The following is a 6,836-nucleotide window of genomic DNA, read 5'->3' as shown; positions in this document are numbered from 1 at the left end:
ACAACATTTGTAAAGCAATTTCTCCCGAGTAAAACAATACCTCACATGTGGTAATAAACGGATGTTTGGACACACGGCGGAGCTTAGAAGGGAAAGAGCGCCATTTGGCTTTTGGAGCTCAAATTTAGCAGGAATGGTTTGCGGCGGCCATGTCGCATTTGCAAAGCCCCTGAGGGACCAAAACAGTGAAAACACCAAAAAAGTGACTCCATTGAGAAAACTACACCCCTTGAGGAATCCATCTAGGGGTGTAGTGAGCATTTTGCCCCCACAGGTGTTTCATAGATTTTATTAGAATTGGGCAGTGAAAATAAAAAAAATCCTTTTTCTTCAATAAGACGTAGCTTTAGCTCCAAATTTTTAATTTTCTCAACAAATAAAGGAAAAAAAGAACCCCAACGCTTGTAAAGCAACTTCTCTGGAGTACGGCAATACCCCACACGTGGTCGTAAAATGCTGTTTGGGCACACGGCAGGGCTCAGAAGGGAAGGAGCGCCATTTGCTTTTGGTGTACAGATTTTGCTGCATTTGGTTTCTGGTCGCTATGTTGCATTTGCAAAGTCCATGTGGGACCAAAACAGTGGATCCCCCCCAGAAGTGACCCCATTTTGGAAACAACACCCTCAAGGTATTCACCTAGGGGTGTAGTGAGCATGTTAACCCCACAGGTGTTTTGCAGAAATTCGTGTGCACACGATGTGGGAGAATGAAAATGGGAATTTTTCCTTAGATACGCCAATATGTGGTGCCCAGCTTGTGCCACCATAACAAGACAGCTCTCAATTATTATGCGGTGTTTCCCTGTTTTAGAATCACCCTACATGTGGCCCTAATCTTTTGCCTGGACATTCGACAGGGCTCAGGAGTGAAAGAGTACCATGTAAAATTGAGGCCTAATTTGGCGACTTATAAAGTATTGGTTCACAATTGCAGAGGCTTTGATGTGAAATAATAAAAGAAACCCCTGAGAAGTGACCCCATTTTGGAAACTGCACCCCTCAAGGCATTTATTAAGAGGTGTAGTGAGCATTTTCACCCCACGTATCTTTTCCATAAATGATTGCGCTGCGGAAGGTACAAATTAAATAGTTTCCCTAGATATGCCAATTCAGTGTCAAATGTCATGCCTAGCTTGTGCCACTTTTTTTTTTATATACACCGTTCACCGTACGTTATAAACTACATGTTACCTTTATTCTGCGGGTCAGTACGATTCCGGCGATACCAAATTTATAGAACTTTTTTATAACTTTTTGCACAATAAAATTACTTTTGGAAAGAGAATGTATTTTTTCTGTCGCCAAGTTGTGAGAGCCATAACTTTTACATTTTCTCATCGATGGAGCTGTGTGAGGGCTTGTTTTTTTTTGCGAGGTGAGGTATAGATTTTATCGGTACCATTTTTGGATACATGCGACTTTTTGATCACTTTTTATTTCAATTTTTGGAAGACAGTGACCAAAAAAACAGTAATTATGGCAGTGTTTTTGAGGTTTTTTTTTACGGCGTTCACTGCGCTGGATAAATAACATAATAATTTTATAGTTCAGGTCGTTACGGTCGCAGCGATACCAAATATGTATGGCTTTATTATTTTTTTCAATAATAAATGACTTATAAGGGAAAAAGGGCGATTGTGTTTTGTGTTATTATTTGAAACTTTTATTGTATGTTTTCCAACTTTTATTTTTACTTTTTTGACACTTTTTTTTACACTTTTCTTTAGTCCCACTAGGGGACTTGAATGTCCAACTATTTGTTTGATGTTCTAATACATTGCACTACCTATGTAGTGCAATGTATTGGAACTGTCAGTTGTTCACTGACAGCAAGCCGATCAGGCTCCGCCTCTGGGCGGGGCCTAATCAGCTTACGTAATGGCAGACAGGAGTCCATTGTTAGGGCTCCTGTTGCCATGGTAGCAGTCGCCAGCCTTGCCATCGCATGGCAAGGCTGCCGATTTTCTACAAACCTCTAGGATGCAGCGATCACAATGGATCGCTGCATCGAAGGGGTTAATGCCAGGAATCGGAGCTAGCTCCGGTTCCTGGCGATAGATCGGGGTGTCCGCTGTAACATACAGCGGACACCCACTGCTGATGACGCCGGCTCAGCTTCTGAGCCGGAAGCTGAGCCGGCGCCATCTTGCCGATGTTACCGGAAGCCTCCTGGGCCCCGCCGACGACGGGGCATAAGAGGATTCCGTTACAGGCTGATCGGGAGGTAAGCATTAGCCCTCCGATCGCCTTTGCAGCCACCGGCAACCCAGCGATCACGTTGCTGGGGTGCCGGTGGCTATAAACTCCTCACATGCTGCGATCTCTATTGAACGCAGCATGTGAGGGGTTAATCGGTCCGATCGGAGGCTAGCTCCGGTCCTGGCCGATACCTTAGGGTGCCAGCTGTAACATACAGCTGTCACCCGGTGGTGATGTCGCTGGCTCAGCTCCTGAGCCAGCTTCATCTCCATGACGTATATTTACGTGAAAATGCGGTAAGCCACCGATTTTAATGACGTATATATACGTGATCCGGCGGGAAGGGGTTAAGCAATCCTGTCATTTCCAAGCCAAAGATAAATCAAAACAGAGTTATGTCAAGCAGAATTATGTCAAGCAGAATTGAATGTATTATGGTACTTAATGTACAATGTAGAAAATCAGTTTTAGTAATTTATCAGTAATATTTGTATAAATAGTACAATAAATTAGTGGTGAATATAAATGATCAGATAAAGATGATGCAGTCAGAAAACTAAATATTTTTACATGTTACCTTAATTTCCATCTTCTACTATAGTGTAATATATTTAGGTATGTATAGGAATCTGCTTTAAGACCCATTTCCCCCAAAAAAATCATACAGTTCGGCAAGTATAAACTCAAGGCCTAAAAGATATATTCAGGGTCTGTATTATACAGATTACAAATACGGCGCGCAGACAGCTATAGGTCCATGCCATACATTTGTATGCCTCTGATTTGACACACATGGCATATCACGAAAATATTCTCCCCAGTAATACAGACTCATATATACTCTGTATGTCAATGTATAGAGTTCAGTATAGAGTACAGAGTCTTGTGGCTGTATAATTGCTCAAAAACCATAAGTTGTAGCATTTAGGTTTATTCTTTTTGCGTTCTGTAAAAAAAAAAAATTATTACAATAGTTATATAGATACTCTGATTACTAGTTTCTATAATGATTTCATAAATATATATTTACTCTATGAGCCCGAAGAAGGGCTTTTTTTGCTCCGAAATGTTGTCTCAATGTACTCATAATTGTGCTTTCTTAGGCCTCATGAAGATGACCGTAGCATTGTGCACGGTCTGTAATTACGGCACGGACGGGCTGCGGAGTAATACTGTTAATCTACATACCCCACATTTTTTGCCTGGCTCTCAATTGTTTTTGAATAAAGCCTTTGATTTACCATCTAGTGTATATATATATATATCTATATATATATATATATAACAGTTGTCCAGTGGAGTCAGTGGTTTTAATTAGCACATTGTTCACATTGCTTCGGAAGAGCATATTTATATATGATTTGTTGTGGACTGACATATTTTCTTCGAGTAGACAGGTTATAGGTAAACAAATAAGATTAGATAAGGTACTGTTCATACGTATACCCCAGAGCTGTGGACAGCTAAATCCTTGTATTTATGGCTGGAAAGATACTGTATATCTAAAGCAGCTTGTAATTTTCTATGTTGTCACAGCCTATGTACATCATGTCAGTAAGATTGATGTCACAGCAACGCCTGGCTTGGATTTCCCTAAGTCAAATCAAAATGATTGTTTTGCATTTCGTACAAGGAACATATACCACAGGACCACATGTTGTATGCTAATGAAGGATTATCTGATGTGTTTATGTAATTTTTACGGGTGTTAATAGTGAAATCAATTAACTATCTAAAAAATGTATTTCTTAGAAAAGGTGTAAATTGTAATAAAATATTTTACTGCAATACAAATGGAGTTTTAAACATATAGAAAATACTCGCAAATTAAAGGGCTAAATATAAGAAGACATTTGACTCAGTGATTTTTTTTAAAGAGAACTTATCCTCAATTTTGCACTTTTGTCTAATAATATTTAGGGATCTGACCCAACAACTACTGACAATCATAATCATGAGACTGTGACCATTACAACAGATGCTTCATTGGGCAATAGAGAAATAGATTGTTGCCGCGCTTTGCAAACATAGGCTTAAAGGGGTGTCTCATGAAGACAACTTTTGTCCATATGCCCTATTAGTATTACAATGGACGATCATTTATCTGAATGACAATCATGTAACACTAAATTTTTGAATGAGACAACCCCTTCAAGCAATTCAGAGAAAATGTTCCAATGATATGATAGGATCCCAAACATATCCATACATGCAATTGTAATATCCCAAAAACAGTTACACCATTTTTTTAATCGTGAAAAGCTGTAATCCGAAATATAACCACACAGTAAATAGGCCATCAGCATATGCCCCCTTAGTTAATAGAAAGACTGTTAGCAATTTTCAAGACATTAGAAAATAAATGTGGAAGTGGGATAAGTATAATGCTTTCTAATTTTAAGTTAGTTTTCTGCAGACCAGGCAAAGCGATACAGTTCTAACTATTTGCCCCATATCTTGGAGTATTTGTCTATGGTGTTCCCATTAAAAATAAAATAATAATAATAATTTTATGTGGGAGACATTTTAGTTTAAAGCCCCAGGCACACGACCGTAGAAATCATCCGTAATTACGGACCGTAATTACGGAGTCATTCACTTCTATTGCCCATATATTTACAGGAAGGGCACCGCAAAAGATAGGACATGTCTTATTTTTTGCTTTTTACGGACCGAGCTCCCATACTATTTATGGGTTCACAGCCTGCAAATGCAGATGACTGTCCCGGCCGTTAGCGGCCGGCCATGTCCGTAATCACGGACAGTGATTACGGGCCTGGTCGTATGCATGGGGCTTAACTCTGAAATTACTTCTAGTTTAGGGATCTCATTATTTTTGTTAATCCGCTTAGAAGCTCAAAGCAACACTTAGAATAGAGCTTGAGTGCATTTAACACAGTATTATCATCCATAAAGCCAACGACACACAACTGGGAACCAAGGTTACAATGACTAAAATGTCTTATGTCTTAGTATGAAAAAAACAGTCAATAGCTTTTACATTTATAGCTGGATGATATGCTATAAAAACTAAAATGAAGTAGTCATATGTCTTGTATTCTAATGATTATCCTGTAACTTATTTCCCTTATGCTTACCTCTCTAGGTCTTTAAAAACATCCAGTACACACCAGGGCTGTGAGCAAAAACACCTTGTTAAGGACAGAGGTCACCGGAGGATAGCCAGTCTGATTCAAGTTGGCCGGAAGTTGACTCACCTAACTGTGTTACAACAACAGTATGCAGAAGAACATCTCAAAAAGCACGATAAATCAATCCTCCAAATAGATGGCCCACAGCATCAAAAAGGCAAACTCAGACTCAATGGTAAAGCAGAGGGGGCCTCATAGAAAAAAATAGAAGTGGTCCCTTTACTGATGCTGTGGGTGCTGGTTTAAACCATCATACACCACCATCCCAAAAATGGAATGGCCAATCACTCGTTGTCCCCATCACACACTACCTTCACATTCTTAGGAAACGAGAAGCATTACCCTCTGGCACTTTCATCCAATTTTTTTTTTTACACAATTGTGGATAAGAGGGTCTTTGTAAGTTTTCACAATCCATAGGAAAGGGATATACTGTAGGTCTAGCCGCAGCTGGGCCCCACTTTCTCATGAGTCCCATAGAATCTACAGTTGCTTCCTCTATGGCATGTATACACATGCACAGGCTTATCAAAACTGGTCACTGGTGGGCCCTGCAGATGACAGTTTGTATTGAATCTCATCAAGGTCATTCTTTATTCATATTTTAGATTCTGATGAATGCATATTTCCTACACTGTTTTATAACACTCTATGAAACTTACATTTCTTAAAAGTCAATGGAATATCTCTGGGTTGTATATTTATTGAATTGGTAAGAAAATAAAAAATAAATTAGAAACTTATACTAAAACATAAATTACAACTTTATGTAAATCGCGTATAACTGTTTTTGGCCTTATGATCTATGGTATCTGTGGTATGTTTTTATGTCCAAGTACGATCTACTGCAGGTAAAAAAAATTGCACAGAAACTCCAGAAATCAAACCAATATGCTAGGGATGGATCATTTATCTCTTTAGAGCCAATATTTGTTTTACCGTCGTAAATAAAAAATGAACGGACTTAGATTATTTAGCTGAAATAAGTTGAATTTCATGTTTTTACTTTACAAACTAATTTTATCCTTGCTCAGAAAAATGGAAGATGCTTCGCCACTACTTTTTCATTTCCTGTCTTCTTGGATTCTTGTGTTACTAAAATATTTTTATTAGAGAAGAACTTGAAGCAATATACATTGTTTGTTGTAGGATTACTTGTAGTCCTGGTAAGCTGAACTTTTGTAATGAAATTCACTTACAGACATTCCACTGTGCCATGTGTGAACTTGCTTATGCAAATGAAACCTGACCAGTGTTTTATCATATATTCGTAATCTTAAAAAATCAAAGATCATTGTAGTAATGTTTGCCACGTGCTTTGACACTTTAAATCTTGGGAGCAAAGGTGAGTTTGCACACGACAACATGACTCAAGAAGAAAGTTTACATGGAGAGATTTTTTGCAATTTTTTCCATTGTTCCCATTGTAGTAAAATAATAACTTCATGAACAGAATCCTGACAAATCCTATTAACTTATCATAGGG

The 6,836-nt window shown here is 38.5% G+C and overlaps 1 long non-coding RNA gene across 1 annotated transcript; it reads left to right on the top strand.

Annotated features, from left to right (window-relative positions):
* Window positions 1-2,085: 2,085 nt before the first annotated feature.
* Window positions 2,086-6,107, top strand: LOC142737921 (uncharacterized). The gene is made up of 2 exons (XR_012880587.1): window positions 2,086-2,223; window positions 5,305-6,107. It is a non-coding gene; the product is annotated as an uncharacterized LOC142737921 (long non-coding RNA).
* Window positions 6,108-6,836: the final 729 nt, after the last annotated feature.

The sequence above is a fragment of the Rhinoderma darwinii genome, chromosome 1 (assembly GCF_050947455.1).
Source record: "Rhinoderma darwinii isolate aRhiDar2 chromosome 1, aRhiDar2.hap1, whole genome shotgun sequence".
In the NCBI taxonomy this organism is placed as follows: Eukaryota; Metazoa; Chordata; class Amphibia; order Anura; family Rhinodermatidae; genus Rhinoderma; species Rhinoderma darwinii.
The sequence above is the reverse complement of the archived record's forward strand: the minus strand, read 5'-3'. Positions and strand labels throughout refer to the sequence as shown.